Raw genomic sequence first — 16,461 nt, 5'->3', positions numbered from 1 at the left:
TGGGTATTAACTCACATGTTATGAAATAACATTCAAAGAATACGCTTACTATCAACATTTTCCGAAACAAGATGACAGAAGCATTGTATCTATATTGACCTAGGCAATATTTCAGTATCAAAAATATTAGTTTTAAATCTATGTTGTTGCTTTCTTCTATTCTTGATATGTCAATATGCTTCATAAGGTACATGTACAAATGGTAATAATAAGAACCATTATCACATTTTAATCATTCCTAAACTATGTCAATGAGTTGAAATAAGTTCGATTTAGATAAAGTGTCATGCGACATTTATACCTATTAGTACAATAATAAATCTACGATACAGAAAGTGTTAACATACTTACAAGGAGGTCAAAATTGTCTAAAAATGTCGTTTTGCAGTCAACTTTTTGTTCTGAAACATCGAAACATTAAACAATCCAGATATTTAGATTTGTAAAACAAGAGTCCTTCCCAACACGTTAAATAAGTACTTCTGTTCAGACATATCATTTTAATTGATCATCAGCATGACTAACGGAATTATTGCCAGAGTTTTCTTGAGGTGACATGACCAGGTATTCTGGCGATTTCCTGTCGGTTTTTTTTTAAAACACTGATTACATAATTACGTAATGAAGGTTCATGTGTCGCGTCACTGCTGACTGTGTATTATATAGCAGTATACCTGGCAGGTTGTTTTTGGTGTAATATACATTATGTATACATTTTGTTTGTTTTGAGTCCGACAGTGATAGTCATACACGAAACATTTCTTAACTCATACGCGTAGGCAATTTGAATACCACTTCAAGGACGTATAAACATTAAACACACTGTAGGTTTGACTTATTTTTATAATTATCATACATGCAATGCATCTTGTATATTTCTGCAAAAAATATCTTCCTTCTATAAATATAAAAGGAAAAAATGAATGATTCTAAGAAAATTCACTTTAACCCCTATAACTCCATCCGTTTTAAAGTCATTTTTAAATATTTATACTGTATGTATGATTTTTTTATTCTAATGCATCTTGTTACAGTATCTTCCTTCCGCTGAGTAATAGTGTAAGAATATTCACATCCCTATAATTTCAACCCAGTCCGGGTCCGGCATTTAGTCCGGGTCCAGCGTCCGATCCGGGTCCGGGTTTCATACCAAAGTCCGGGTCCAGAGTCCGGTCCGGTCCGGGTTTCAGTGCGTACCGTGACTGTGTGCAAAAAAAATGAAAAGGTCGTAATTGATAGGGGAAGACCTTTTTTGGGACCTTGGGGTTTCATGATCTTAAGTACGGGATTTCGGAATCCGTACCCTGCCGACCCCTCACCCTACCCCCTTGATAGCAATTTAAATGTCTGATCTGTACTGATGTTAACACAGTTTAGTTCATAAAAGTTTATGCACCACTTATTTATTTATTGTTTAGTTTCTTACAGTCTCAATAGCTATATATAGATTCAAATCCAAATAAGGAACAAATACCGTAGACAAATAGACAAAAAGGAAAAGGACGATCTATAAAATGTATTTTTCCCCTTGGTACAGCTATGTCTTTTTCACACTATGATATTCACGTGAATTATTTCATTCCATATATTATGGTTAAAGGAAAACAGTTGCATATAAATATATTCAAAAGATGGTCTTATTTTGTTATTTATCTTGATTATTTACAGGCGCAACTAGAGAATGATTTTATTGTGGATTTTTGTTGTCAATCTTGTACGTTGTAATGCTGTGGAAGAAAATTATCCATTTGCGTTTATACCAAATGACTCAATGAAATGTTTAGAGTATTGGACATTAAAAGAAATGAATCACAATTGTACTGATGTAAAAGATGATTTAATGTTTACTGGTTTGATAAAGAAAGTCGATGGAGAACAACTCATTAGTGTTCGTGCTAGTTCGGAATCTTTGGTAAGTTACAGTTTGCAACGAAGTATTATATGCAGATTCATAATCCTCTGTGTTGATCATTTTAATTAATAATTTATCCATATGTTTATTTATTCATTTATTTAATAATTTTGTACGTTTATTACCCTCCGTAAACACAGCCTCCAAACTCTTTACTGGAATAAGCTTCATCAGGAACGCTCAAAGTGAAATGTTTGAAAATGAAGGATGTATTAGAACTGAAGAAGATATATGACCAAAAAGGTCCTAACGTTCATAGCCGTATTAATGTAAGGTCAACTTCACCTGATTTGGAACCTTAGTTTTCTTTATAACTCGATCAATTTAACAGAGAAGTTTGTCATAAATCGTATTAATAAAAAAGTACTGAATTCTGTGATAATAATACTGTCGGATTGAGGTATGTATCGACCCCGTGCTGTAAAAAATTACAAAACGAATAGGTGTGTGAAATGTTAACTTTTGATATGTTTTTTTTTTTGTAAATTTTGTCGAATGTGGAAACGTCCGGAGTGAAACGAAAATGCCTGTGTGTATTTACATCAATATGGATCTATTCTTTTAAAGATGTTTTTAGTAAAAATAAATGATAGAACATAATTTTCACACTTATTATTCAGAACATAGGATATGCACAAAATTGAGAATTTCTCATAATATACAGATATGAAGATTTCAAATGTACAAAAGTAACGATAGCTGAACGATAGATATACATTAATCCGATATCGATTCTGATGTGTGCAAACGTTTTTGTTTTTCAAATATTCATTTAAAACATTATCAAGTCAACACGCGTACCAATATTGATAAAACAATTAACAAAAGTTTCCTCCATAATCAAAATACTAATTTATCCAGAAATGTTCACTAAAGGTTTCGAAAAGTTTTAATTCCCTTAGACTACCCATGGTTGGTTTTTCATTTGTTGGGGTAGTGTTACTCAGTCTTTAGTTTTCTATGTCATGTTTGCATAATGTCGTTTGGCATTTTGTCGTCTTTTGTTTGGTTTTGTTTTCATTATGGCATTGTTAGCTCTTTTTCCAGTCATGAGTTTGTATGTTTATTTGGTACATTTCGCTTTACTTTTACATGGTTTTGAACAAACTGTCTGCTTTTCTTAACAATGAAAGACAATAAAACGATTTTGAAAACCATATTCAAGTTAGCATGTTGGGCTTCGGAGGCCAAGTGGTCTAAGAGAGTCTATTACTGCAATCACAGCCGGTCAACACTGAGGCTGTGAGTTCGAATCCTGCTCGTGCGGGTGCGCTCGACTCCAGTCTTAATTGACTAGGATTGCAATTTTTTCTATCAAAGCTCAGTGGTTTTCTGTTTGCACTCTGGCTTCCTCCATCAATAAAAACGCCGTCACGAAAAAGCACAAAAGTGGCGCTTCAAAGCGGCGTCAAAACACCAACTATCAATCAAGCAAGCAAGTTATCAAGAAATCAAGAATATGCAAACTAGTTTCCTGACTCAAATGTTTACTTGATTTAAAGAACTTTGATGTTAAAACGCAAATATGGGTACGACGAAAAGATGGCTTCTGTGAAAACAACTGTTGTGGTAAGCAAAAGTAAACAACAACAAAAAATATAAAATGTGTTGATTAACAGAATTCGGCTTTTGCCTTTAGGTTTTGTCTATTACCAACCAGTGTACAATAAAAGAAAGTGATCATTTTCCTACTATCTATATAAACTCATCTTAGATACGAGGATTAAACTTGTATTTACGCTATACGCGCGTTTCGTCTACAAAAGACTCATCAGTGACGCCTGAATCCAAAAAAGTTAAAAAGTCCAAATAAAGTACAAACATATGTATGAAATCAGAAAACATATACTTTTATAATAAATTAAATGTCATTCATATTTGTATTAAACATTCAATGTTTTAATTGTTGATTTAATCCAAAGATACTGACCATCAATACATAAAGTATAAATTGGCAGTACAAATGATAAAAAAAAAGGTGGGGAAAATTACACACCTCAGTTGTATGCTACTTTTACATTTGCAGGTGTAAATGTGAAAGAGAAGAGGTTTTTGCTTGGTGGTATGATTATATAATAGCAGTTGTCAGATTTTATACATAATATAACGGGCGTAGTAAACTTTAAATGTTTTATTCTGAACTACATAAAATAGCTTCGTGTTTTGTAAAGCATTAATTTTACTTAAAAAATATTTCATATCATATATTTTGTGTCGAATATTCTTAAATGATTCCATTCGCACAAAGCAAAGTCATCTATTGACGTTATGAACATGCTTTCGTCCATAGACATTGTTTTAAAATTGAAAATAATAAGACACCAACTGTAAAAGAGGGACGAAAGATACCAGGAGGACCGTCATTAAAATTGTTCATGGTAAGCTTTCTTTTATAAAACATTGTTCATGGTAAGCTTTCTTTTATAAAACATTGTTCATGGTAAGCTTTATTTATAAAACATTGTTCATGGTAAGCTTTCTTTTATAAAACATTGTTCATGGTAAGCTATCTTTTATTAAATCTTTTAAAACTTACAAAATAGTATATTCATAGGTGGTTTAGCTTGTATTACTCAAATTTGTCTGCATGGTGGACATTGTGAAGATAGCAACTGTGTTTGTAAACCCCAGTACTACGGTCCTCATTGTGGAAAATGTATGTCAAATTCAAATTTAATATGTCATGCAAATATAGAATAACAAGGATAATTGTCGACAAATATACATACAGGCGGATGCTGCTTTCCTTATGTTAACATGTATTAATCAACATAATCACGGGTATAAGGAGCAATTCGTCGCTGGGCTTCTAAAATGTTGTAAATAACAAATTTTTCAAGAAAAAAATATCTCACAAACAGGCTTTGAAAATTTTGGCAAAATGCATGCTTCCAAAATGTCGTACGTGAACTTGAACATTTTTGTAAAAAGCAGTGAAATAAAAACTTGGACATTACTGGATTATCCAAGAACTTAAATTATTTTCACAGAAATAAAGAAGTGTACAATTATTTTTTCCCAAAGCCATTCTACAACGATTTTCAAGTTTTCATACAACATTTTGGAAGCAAACTTTACAAACAACGGACATTGGCAATTTTGTAATATGTCTTATTTCACACATTATGGTGTTTTATTAGCTTATTGTTGAATGCAATATGTAATAAAACACCGAATAGACAATCAGGCATGTACTTGCTAAAATACTCGTTCTGTGATATTTTGTGGATACGTTTCTAGTTGGCACTTATGCCATATCTCTTTACTGCATATTAACTGCATCTATGGTATCTTTTAATTCGAATTCATTTGATTTGATTTTTGGTGTTTTAACTCCACTTTTAAGCACAGCATTTAGGCTATTACGTTGCGGCCAGTTTTTATTGCCCTGAGAAAAACCACCGACCTTCGATAGGAAAACTGATACTCCTAGTCAACTATGATGCAATAAATGCACCCTCACGAGCGGGGTTAAAACACACAATATCAGTGTTGACTGTCTAGTGATTACAGTAGTAACTACTTAGACCACTTGGTTAGTGAGGCCCCTTCTAATTCGAATACAAATCTGAATTGTATAGTAAGACAACATTATCTATATAGTGTTAAAAGATTCTGTGTCATATTGACTTATATATACCTAACTAAAAAACATGCGCAAATATTTTGGCTTGAAACATTAATTGATGAATAGAAATAATGCTTATTCAGTCTTGTTCAAACACCATTGTAATAAATATAAATACCTCTTATATATTAGATGTGTTCGTTCGAACCTTTTATTTATTCCTTTATCAGTAACGCTAAAATCCAAACATTTGAAAGCCAATAACTGAAAGACTTAAACACAAAAAGGGCTATGTGACAAAATAGAACATAAGACTTATCCATCTAAGGTCAACTTGCCCGAGGGAGCTGAAACCTTAGTAAACAAGACTTTCACTTATAAGTTGATTAGGGAACAGAATGCAGGGTTGAAATTAAATTGACTCTCATTGCTTTTCAATTAATAAACTGGGTGATTTGAATATGAAGCAAGTGAAATTGAATTTATTCTTTAAAAATGGCAACAATTTTTACGTTCCATGTTAAAAAATAATAGGGAAAAACAGTAAAATAAAATATGGTCAACCGTAAAAAGCAGTAAATACAGAATAGGTAAGACTTTCGAATATAATATGCGCGAACAGAACATAACACTTGCCACAAAATAAAAAAATATTACAGTACTACTTGTCAGTAATGTAGTAGAAATGAAAGCATTTATCAACATTTCATGTAAAATTGTAACTGAAAGAAAGATAACTAGAATCAATCATAGTTCATAAATATCTATACTCATTTCACAACAAATCAAATAAATATGTTAAAAGCCTTCAAAAATAAAGTGGTTAAGATAAGTGATATAATATTTAAAATAATTCTTTTTTCTTATTGAGAAAAATGTACATTTCCTTCAAATTAGTCACTGAATGTACACAAACTTACTCAAAGTACATGAATAATCTCAACAATCTGTCCCCTTTAAATACATAAAAAATGCAATGCGATAATTTAACAATAAGTGGAACCCATTTTACCATGATTGATGGCTAGTGAAACATAGAACCAAATGACTTTCGCTTCTAGTTTTGATTTTTCAAACTACAAAATAATGGAATATTTCTTTTTCTTTATTAAATTTCTCTTTATCAAAATCAGTTACAATCCTGAACAAATATATGTTAGATTAAAATTTCCTCCAATGACCTTAAAATATGAAAAAAAAAAATTATTTGGAGTTAATTTCACGAGTCTTTCACAAGGACCAATATTGTTTGTTGGTTGTTCCAAATGTTTTGTTAGTTTTTTTCCTCATCAGATAAGAGTAAAACAACCGAAAATCAAGTAACTTTCATCACTCTATGATGGAATGGCTAAACTGTTAATGCAAATAAAGTGACTGAAATACATTTTTAAATAGGCAATAACGCTACTTTTTAAAATGTTTTGTCAACATGCTGCAATAACAAGTTATGCATTTTTATCGCAATCTAATTTGGTCGTAAATGTCGCTAGAAAACCTGATAAACTATAGACCACCTACATGTCAGTAATGTAGGACATTATCTCCAACACAGATAATAATTGTATTGTAATGAATCTTGAAACGGTTCAACCATAAGGTATGTGTTTGGATATTTTTCTTTATTGTTTTTATGTCGTGTCTAAAAACTACCATTGCAATGTGTAATGAAATTAAGGATCAACATAATTATATATTGTAATCTTCACTACCCATTCCCAAAGTAGATCTGAACTATTATCTAGTTTCAATTAATAACATAGAGTGTCGATAGTCAAACAATCACAGACAATATGAAGTCGTTCAATCTATGACACTTCGAGACAGGTAGAGATATGATTACTTTTAAATGTAATCCACCAACACAGAAACAATCTTACAGAATATTTTTATCATGAAAGTTGAATATTTTGATGTAGAAAATAAATTAAAAAAAGCGTATATCTGAATAATTTTGTAGATATCAAGTTTGAAGACCACAAACAAATCGATTCTATGAACACGGTCGTTTTCTCCACACCTGAAACTGAAATATTAAACTGGATACGAGATATATTGCAACCAATGTCCTTCATCGAAGTAATGTATAAGAAGATGTGATAAATTATATTTCAAATAATTAAAAAATACATCTCAGGTTGGTTTTTTTTTAAATATTTTGTTTTTACCATTTCTTTTTAGGAAAATATACGCTTAAGGTTATTTAGTATTTACAATTGACTGATTAACTCATTAAATTAGGCTTTTGGTTATCTTCCTTTAATAAGAAGCTCGAGAGAGATGATGAGAGTGTTGTATTTCTGTGTATGGATATCCGGGTTAATCGGCCAGGGACAAGCTTCCTGTGAATTTACACCCAATGCATCAAAACCATGTTTAGATTTTTGGACTTTAACAGATATGACATATGGTTGCTTGAATGTACAGTCCAGTATGACGTTTTCTGGACTAAGAAAAACAGTTGAAGGCGAAACATGTATAAGTGTGAATGCTACAGACATCAATACAGGGGTAAGTGGTGCCCATTTTGTAACTTGATCAATCTGACAAGACTTTGTCATGTTTTAGATATTGCATTTGTTGTAGAATTGCTGTCGTCTTTCATTAAAACGATTTAAATAATTTGTAATTTTAAAACCAACCCCAAAAGTTTTACAAAAAGACTTGCCTTTACATTTTACCAGACGACAAAATGAGTATCTTTAAAAGAGACTAGGATCGTGAAAAAAATGTTTCTTTTGAGAAATGATACAGCATCAGTATCGGTCACTCATTTTTTATGATGACTCATAATAAAATTGAGAAAGGAAATGGGGAATGTGTCAAAGCGACAATAACCCGACCATAGAGCAGACAACAACCGAAGGCCACCAATGGGTCTTCAATGTAGCGAGAAACTCCCGCACCCGTAGGCGTCCTTCAGCTGGCTCCTTAAAAAATATGTATACTTGTACAGTGAGACGTCATACTAAACTACATTTAGTATTATACACAAGAAACTAATATTAAAAATCATACAAGACTAACAAAGGCCAGAGGCTTCTGAGTTGGGACAGGCGCAAACTTACGGCGGGGTTAAACATGTTTATGAGATCTCAACCCTCCCCCTATACCTCTAGCCAATGTAGAAAAGTAAACGCATAACAATACGCACATTAGAATTCAGTGCAAGAGAAGTCCGAGTCCGATGTCAGAAGATGGAACAAAAGAAAATAAATAAAATGACAATAATACATAAATATCAACAGACTACTAGCAGTTAACTGACATGCCAGCTCCAGACCTCAATTAAAATGATTGAAATATTATGTCTTCATCATATGAATATCAGGCACAATCCCTCCCGTTAGGGGTTTAGTATCATACTATTATAAAATATATGGGAAGAACATCACCCGTGTCATGCCAACAACTGTTTTTTTTTTAAATAAATGTGTTTAGTTCCAATGCAAAGACCCTACAAGTGAATCAATATAAAAGCCAAAATATGCAATTTTTATGACCTGACAACAGTATCGTAACTATATCCCTTCTTAATAAGTTTGTTTAAAAGTTTTGTAAGCCCTTGACGTGAATACTGACATTTTTGTGCTTTGTAAAGAATATTACCATAAAAGATTGGATGTGAAATACCTGAACGTATAAGATGTCTGCATGTTGAGTAATATTTACGAATTACTTCCTTATACCGATGATAAAATTTAGTAAATGTTTTAACTAGTTTGTGATATCGAAAACCCTGGTGTAATAATTTTTCAGTAATACATAAATTTCTTTCACTAAAATCTAATACGTTGTTAAATACACGAGCGAATCGTACAAGTTGAGATATATAAACACCATAAGATGGTGACAAGGGAACGTCACTATCTAAAAATGGATAATTAACGATAGGAAATGAAAAATCATCTCTTTTATCATAAATTTTTGTATTAAGCTTCCCGTTAATGATTTAGATATCAAGATCGAGGAAAGGGCAGTGGCCATTGTTAGTATTAGCTTTATTTAAAGTAAGTTCAACAGGATAAATTTCTTTAGTATACATACTGAAGTCGTCATTATTGAGAGCCAATATATCATCCAAATATCTAAAAGTATTGTTAAATTTTTGTATCAAATATTGTTTCGATGGGTCTTTGCTAATTTAAGTCATACAGTGTAACTCATAACAATACAAAAACAGGTCCGCAATAAGTGTTTTAAAGTTAGTCCCCATTGGAATTCCAATAACTTGACGATATACGGAATCTTCAAAGCGAGCAAAGATGTTATCAAGTAAAAATTCAAGCGCATATATAGTGTCCAATCGACATAGTTCTTTTGTTTATTGCTACTAAAAATGACCTAAAAGAGTTTGAACATATGTTCTCGCATTCTGACTTTTGAATGCCCAGTTAATTAGGGATGTGAATTTTTTCTTAATAAGAATATGAAGCAAAGTGGTATATAGGGTAGAAAAATCAAAACTTTGAACAGATTCAAAATCACCAATATTTGCATGCAATTTTTCAAATACTTCCAACGAGTTTTTGACACTCCAAAAGTAATTAATTACACTTTTTTCATATTGTCTTAAATCACTGATATCGATAGTTAAGTAACAATACGCTAATAAAGATCAATTAATCGTTGCTGATTTTCTTTCCAACATATCAAACACATTCACATCTTAACTGCTTTGCAATAGATCCTAATTGTAATGGTTTTGGCTGCGTTTCTACTTCAAACAATAAAGTTGAACTTCTTTTCATTGTATCTGATTCCAAAGTACTCTTAAAAACTGATTTTATTATAGATATTAATAAAATTGTGATTAAAAATTGTTGTTTTTTTTACAATTCCATACGATAACTCCATTTTAAAGTAATTAAAACCATTTGTGATCCCCTTCACAAATTTTTCAACATACCGTCATATAACGCTAACAAAATATGTGTCAGGGTCATGTGCATATTATTGGAAAAGTGAAACGATATCTAGAGGGCAGTATTCAGTCTTCACCGTTTTTTTATTTCGCAATAATTTGTTTAGAATCCCATATCCCACTTTGTTCCTTTGCTTTGGATTTTCCATGTTATACGACATGTCGCTACAAAATGTCTCGGCGTTTTGATCTTTGCCTATTTTCGTTTGTATTTTCAAAAGCAGATCAAAACAGTATCCTTCATTAGGTACAGTGTCTTGCTCCATTGATTTAATTTTATAAAGTTATGACGTCATTGCTACAAGTCCATAAAACGGGTGCAGATTAGAGAAGCTAAACATTGGACGTCGATTAGAGAGTCCAAAAATTGGTTGTCGGTTAGAGGGACATAACATTGGCCGTCGATTAATAATGTTATTTTATTGTGACGTCAGAATTGGACGTCGATTTGAGGAAAGGACGTCGATTAGAGACCTGACGTCGATCTGAATCTTACAAATATGTCAAAATATACAAGCCATATATTCGGAAACATGTTACCAAATAAATCAATAAGAAGGAAGAATATCATAAAACCATGTAAGATATTATCCAATAGAGATATACAAGCCAACTAAAAGGGTTATCTATAATTGATATAAATTAATAAAATGCTTTCTTAATAAAACATGTCAAGTAAATTTTTATAGAACGTGGTAACAGTATGGGTTCGAAAAGCAGACGGACATTGTACAATGGACTGTTGTGGTAAGTGTTGATACAATTACTTGTTTGCATTGGTTATAAAGGTGTAATGCCACCATTGATTTTCCCCTATTAGTCTTTGTTAAATTGGCACTTTAAAAAAAATGTACAGTATTTACCTTTATTTCAACCAAAGAAATACTTTGCATGAATAAAGTTTAATCCTTTCCAGTGCTACAGTGAAAATTACACACTACATTTCATTGCATATAAGAAAGTAACCATCACCGAATGTAAACAACCTAATTTTTAAACTGTTATTTACTGGTTACCTCCTTTGGTAACTATGTAACGTTAACTTTCCAAAATATTTTATAAGACCATCAAATAAAAAAAAATGATGCTTTCAGACACCCAACATACATGTTCATGACTCAGAAAAATTTAGGTGCATTGAAATGCAGGGTTAGTTTTCTACAACTGTCAAATTCAAGGGAATATTTTTTTAGACCTACTTTCGTATACAACCGGATGTGACGTACCATGATTTGGTGGTATTACATCTATAAACTACAACACTTTGAGTAAAGACAATAACACAAAACCAAGGACTAAACCAAGACTCACAAAACCAAAGGACATTTACATCAACATTTATAAATAATAATAAGAAATCAAAGGACATAAAAGGTAAACATAATCATGTAAAGGCAAATTTTTAAGTTATACAAACATTCATCAATCAATTTCATCTCTTATGTTCATCAACATTGAACACTTTCCTTATGCAATCGATATGATTCGATGGTATTGGGTGTTTTTTTTGGGTTTTTTTTTTTACAATTATAAGTGAAAAATTAAATGCAAGAGGTGTCTACCATGAGATTTGTGAACGGAAATTTCACAGCAACAACAAATATTGATTGACATCTTATTGATATGTTGCAGATAGGATGAAAAAACACAGACGTTTCCTACTTGGTAATTATCAACCTTATTCAAATATTACCTTATTTTAAACAGGACGTAAGTCGCGGCTTTTTAACATGATTTATAGTAAGTAATAGAAGTATATATCATCATACTTTCCATATTCAGGATAAAGAAATGTCCTTTTTTTATTATCAATTTCATTGTAGAATACAAAGTCTTATACTTATCATCGAATAGGTATCGAATTGTGTTACTATAAATTCCATAGCTCTTAAATGTATATAAATATGATTAACTACATTATTTTCATAAATTGTAATGAAAAGATTGCCTGTTAATGATAAAAAGTTATTCGAATTTCTGAACTTAATAGCGTTTTACTATAAAAGTGAATTATATGGTCCCTTGAAAACAGGTAGAAGAAGTGAATAATTGAAAATAGAATTTATTATTGGTTAGTTAGAGGGGCATTACGTTCAAATACATGCTCACCGATTTCTTATTTGTTTTATAACATTCCTAAACATCATATACCTTAATTATAAAAAGTCTAAAATAAACAATTGGTGATGCACGAACGCCATAATATGAATCAACATTTCGTGAATATCAAAGTCTTAATGCCATCTTATCAACACAATTTGTGACCTCCAAAGACTGCCGACGGTCATTTAACTCGATATAAACGTTAACATACAAGTATATAAATAAATAACATACACGTGCAACTATAAGTTTCTAGTTCTATCTAATTTTATATTTAATTTATATGTTTGAAACATATGTTTCTTACCGCTTTTATCTGTATAAAAATGATTCTTTTGTAGATCGGATCAGTTAAATCGTTTGCCCTTGTTTCACTTTCGATGTTCATTTTTTTATGTGTATTAACTGAATACAAATAGTGCATATGTGACCCCTCTCTAGCTAAGGGGTTGAATTGAAGTTCCAATGCATATAAGTTTAATAAGGTTAATTTACAATTATTAGCAAGTGAATAATTCATTATCGATGTTTCTTTGTTTATTTTGACATAACTGAACAAAACTGGTTGCTAAAAGCGATCGATTATATCACTATTACACTTTAATTATTGATTGAAAACAAGTATTGTATTTTATTTTTTTATATTGATCGTAGCTTATGCCCCTATAAAAGGAATTTTATAATCATGTTCTACATACATGTTCATTATCTTGATCTTTATTTTTTTTCAACAGACGACAGTAAGTATATTAATATTATTACAATAAGAACAATTATTATTATCATTTTTATTATTATTTTTATTATTATTATTATTATTATTGTTATTATTATTATTATTATTATTATTATTATTATTATTATTATTATTATTAAATAATCAAATAAAAAACAGAATTCGATGACAAAAGAAAAATACTTAGGAAAGCTTTCTACATTGTATATTCCTTTCCGTTTTATCTTTTTTATTCCAGCGTCACTTAATGCAGAAGAAAATTCGGTTAGCGTGATAAATTATATGTCTAGAAGTTTTCAATATTGATTTTTTCAAGCGCATGTCTTGTACAGTAATTTATTAAGCTTAAGCAGAATTATAAAAACAAATACATTTAGTACAACCGAAACTATGAATATGAATACACAAATCTCTTTAAAATGGTTTTTACACATTCGATTTGAAACTCGATTTATATTCACTTGAATTATTTCGACCTTTTGGATGCTTTACACATATGAGCGTTTTGTCGGCTTAAGAGTCCGTATGAAGGAGTTTACAAGTTAAGTTATAACATCTTACGGTTTTATCTACTTTTGATTGAAATACATTCTCGCTAAACTAACTTGTCGGTCAATTCTGATGTTAGCTTTTGAAACTATATCTTTATAGAGTTCTTTTACTTTTAAACATTCTTCGCAATATAATGTTATAACCAAGCCGGTGCTAGGGACAGTCTTAAACATGCAGTTAGGTCAGATTTTTTCTCCGTGTTGAAGGCCTTACTATGACTTTGAAATGAAGAAAAGCAAAGACGCGCTGTTCCTTTGTATAATGTGTGTTTTTGTTGCTGTGCATGTACTAATTTTGTGTCATGGATGGATATCTGATATCTTTTGTTTTTCTATTGTAGTTTAAATTATAAAATCACCAACGCAAGAAATTATTAAACGTGTTGTTTTCAATTTTTTACATTACTGGGTCGATACATCTGCTGGTGGACTATCAGTCCCCGAGAGTATCATCAGCTCAGTAATCAGTCCTTCGGTACTGACATGATTTAACAAACTTTACAAAAATTGTCCGTTTATAAATTTTGAAATTATTATGAAACTAAAGTTGGCTTTAGATGAATTTGGCTATTTGTTTTAGGCATTTTTGACATATAGCTCTTCTACGAGTTTTTGTATTTATACATCTTCGAATTTCAAATGATTGGCTTTGAGCGTTCCTGATGAAGGTAAATCCAGAAAAGCACTTCGGACGCAAGAAATTATTAAACGTGTTGTTTTCAATTTTTGAAATAGTTTGGTATTCATCGACAGACTTTCTCTGTACTAAATATACGTTAAGTTGCTCTTTTGTACAAAAGATTTATACGTTTAATTCGTTTTAGCAAAAATTTTAATTCATTCCATTTGTATTTTCACAAACAAAGTCATTATGATTCTAAACATATTCATAAGTATAATAAAAGCAGCATATGTTTTGTATGTGTAAAGCGGACAGAACGTTAATATAATGTGAACAATATGCATTTATATTTACTAATTGAAATTTTGCGGCGAGACAAACAAAATAATAATCAAATGGAACGTGACTCGTGTACCTATTTCACAGGTTTTGAAGAATCATTTCAATCTAGTTTCTAATTCAGTCTAGTGTTCTTATATTAGTTATTTTACATCACTTAAAAGAATTTTCAATATGTTGTTCTGTTACCATTATTTGCTATATACTCACTAACGATCAGTTTGTAGTTCAGTGTATTTTAATATGGATTTGTTTTCAGTGTTCAAGGACAGTAAGTATTCTAGAGAGTTTTAATAATTGTTAAATAATATTTTTATGCTACAAACCTAGATATTCCTGATAAAAATTACACGATCTATGCAAACCAGTACACAATATTATTGTCAGGCTTTACATTTATCATGTTTATTTAACAATCCGCTGCAAAAGGGTTAAAATGTACCAAAAGGCATTTTTTTGTAATTTTCCGATGCTTTTACATATAATTCTGAATAATTTAAATCTCAATCTTTCTCTGAAAATAATATTTAAAAAATTTTTGATTTTAAAACGCTGAATACCGCCAATCCCCTCGGAAAATAAAAAATCGTCTAAAAGAAATAATCCACAATGTTTTTTTTATATAAAAAAAAAAAAAATAGTAGCATACGTTATAATTTTATTGTAGAAGTAAAATCACAAAACTACTGAACTCCGAAGAAAATGCTTGGACTTTAAATATTTGGCTTTGAGCGTTCCTGAGGAAAGTTAATCCAGAAAGGCGCTTCGGACGCATGCAATTAATAAACGTGTTGTTTTCAAACTGTTAATAGTAAACAAAAAGATGAAATATGCTATTCAGAGTAACAAGTGATCAGTATGCTTGAGTTTATGATTTCCAAAATACTTGTTGAATTTGGAGCTAGGTTTTTTCCTACAATTTGTCGGCATTACTATTTGACCGAACTGTTCGCATCTCCTTGTCGACATCTTCTTTTTTTTTTTACATGAGTCGGAGTTCCTTCGGATACGTTTCAAAGAAATTAAGAACATTAAAGACTCCAGATTATTTCGTTGCACATTCAGATAGTTTGAGGATGTTTATTCCATTAACAATCGCAAATATTCTTATTCAGTTCCATTTATATATCACCAAGAACCGAAACTTAAAAAAACAACAGACATTGCTTCTTCTGCCTAATTTTTTAGACTTATACATGTACATTGAATTTGTCAAAAGTGGTTATATCACAAGAATCTATGACAAGCAAGACGATTTTAATTTTGAAACTATCTTTTTCCCCAACCTTAGTAGCATCATACCTGCATCCAACTATTTCGATATTCAAGAGCTTGCAAGGGCTATAAGACTTTATAAAACGTCTGAGCAGAAGGCTGATGAACCAGGGTTATGTTCAAGAACGTCTAGTCCTTCTATAAAACGTTCATCGGAAGATCCCAAGACTTTTTGATACATATTCCGAATCAACTTCACAAATAATAGAAGATAGTTTTGAAGTATACATTATAGGTACTGGCGTTGTTTGTCATCTTCAAAGTGTGCTTTAGTGTTCTTTATTTTTCTTTGTAAATTAATACACTTTACTGTTTAGTCCAATTTTTTTGGTAATACCCTTTTGGCATGGCTCAGTAGTGGTGCATTCTAGCATTATGTTTTTGTGCTGTGGTAATTTTTGTATTCTTGTCTTTCATTTTGGCTATGGTCCTTT

The 16,461-nt window shown here is 31.0% G+C and overlaps 1 protein-coding gene and 2 long non-coding RNA genes across 3 annotated transcripts in view; all 3 read left to right on the top strand.

The window, feature by feature from the left end:
- Nucleotides 1–16,461, top strand: part of LOC143056134 (uncharacterized) — a 40,923-nt gene that overhangs the window by 14,122 nt on the left and 10,340 nt on the right. The window lies entirely within an intron of this gene.
- LOC143057553 (uncharacterized) lies at nucleotides 1,669–3,976 on the top strand. The gene is made up of 3 exons (XR_012972733.1): nucleotides 1,669–1,912; nucleotides 3,415–3,481; nucleotides 3,939–3,976. It is a non-coding gene; the product is annotated as an uncharacterized LOC143057553 (long non-coding RNA).
- On the top strand, nucleotides 6,974–12,141 carry LOC143057100 (uncharacterized). Its single transcript, XR_012972634.1, has 4 exons — nucleotides 6,974–7,077; nucleotides 7,745–7,988; nucleotides 11,091–11,148; nucleotides 12,034–12,141. It is a non-coding gene; the product is annotated as an uncharacterized LOC143057100 (long non-coding RNA).

Source organism: Mytilus galloprovincialis, chromosome 13, assembly GCF_965363235.1.
Source record: "Mytilus galloprovincialis chromosome 13, xbMytGall1.hap1.1, whole genome shotgun sequence".
Taxonomy (NCBI): domain Eukaryota; kingdom Metazoa; phylum Mollusca; class Bivalvia; order Mytilida; family Mytilidae; genus Mytilus; species Mytilus galloprovincialis.
This window is presented reverse-complemented; position numbering and strand designations above follow the sequence as displayed.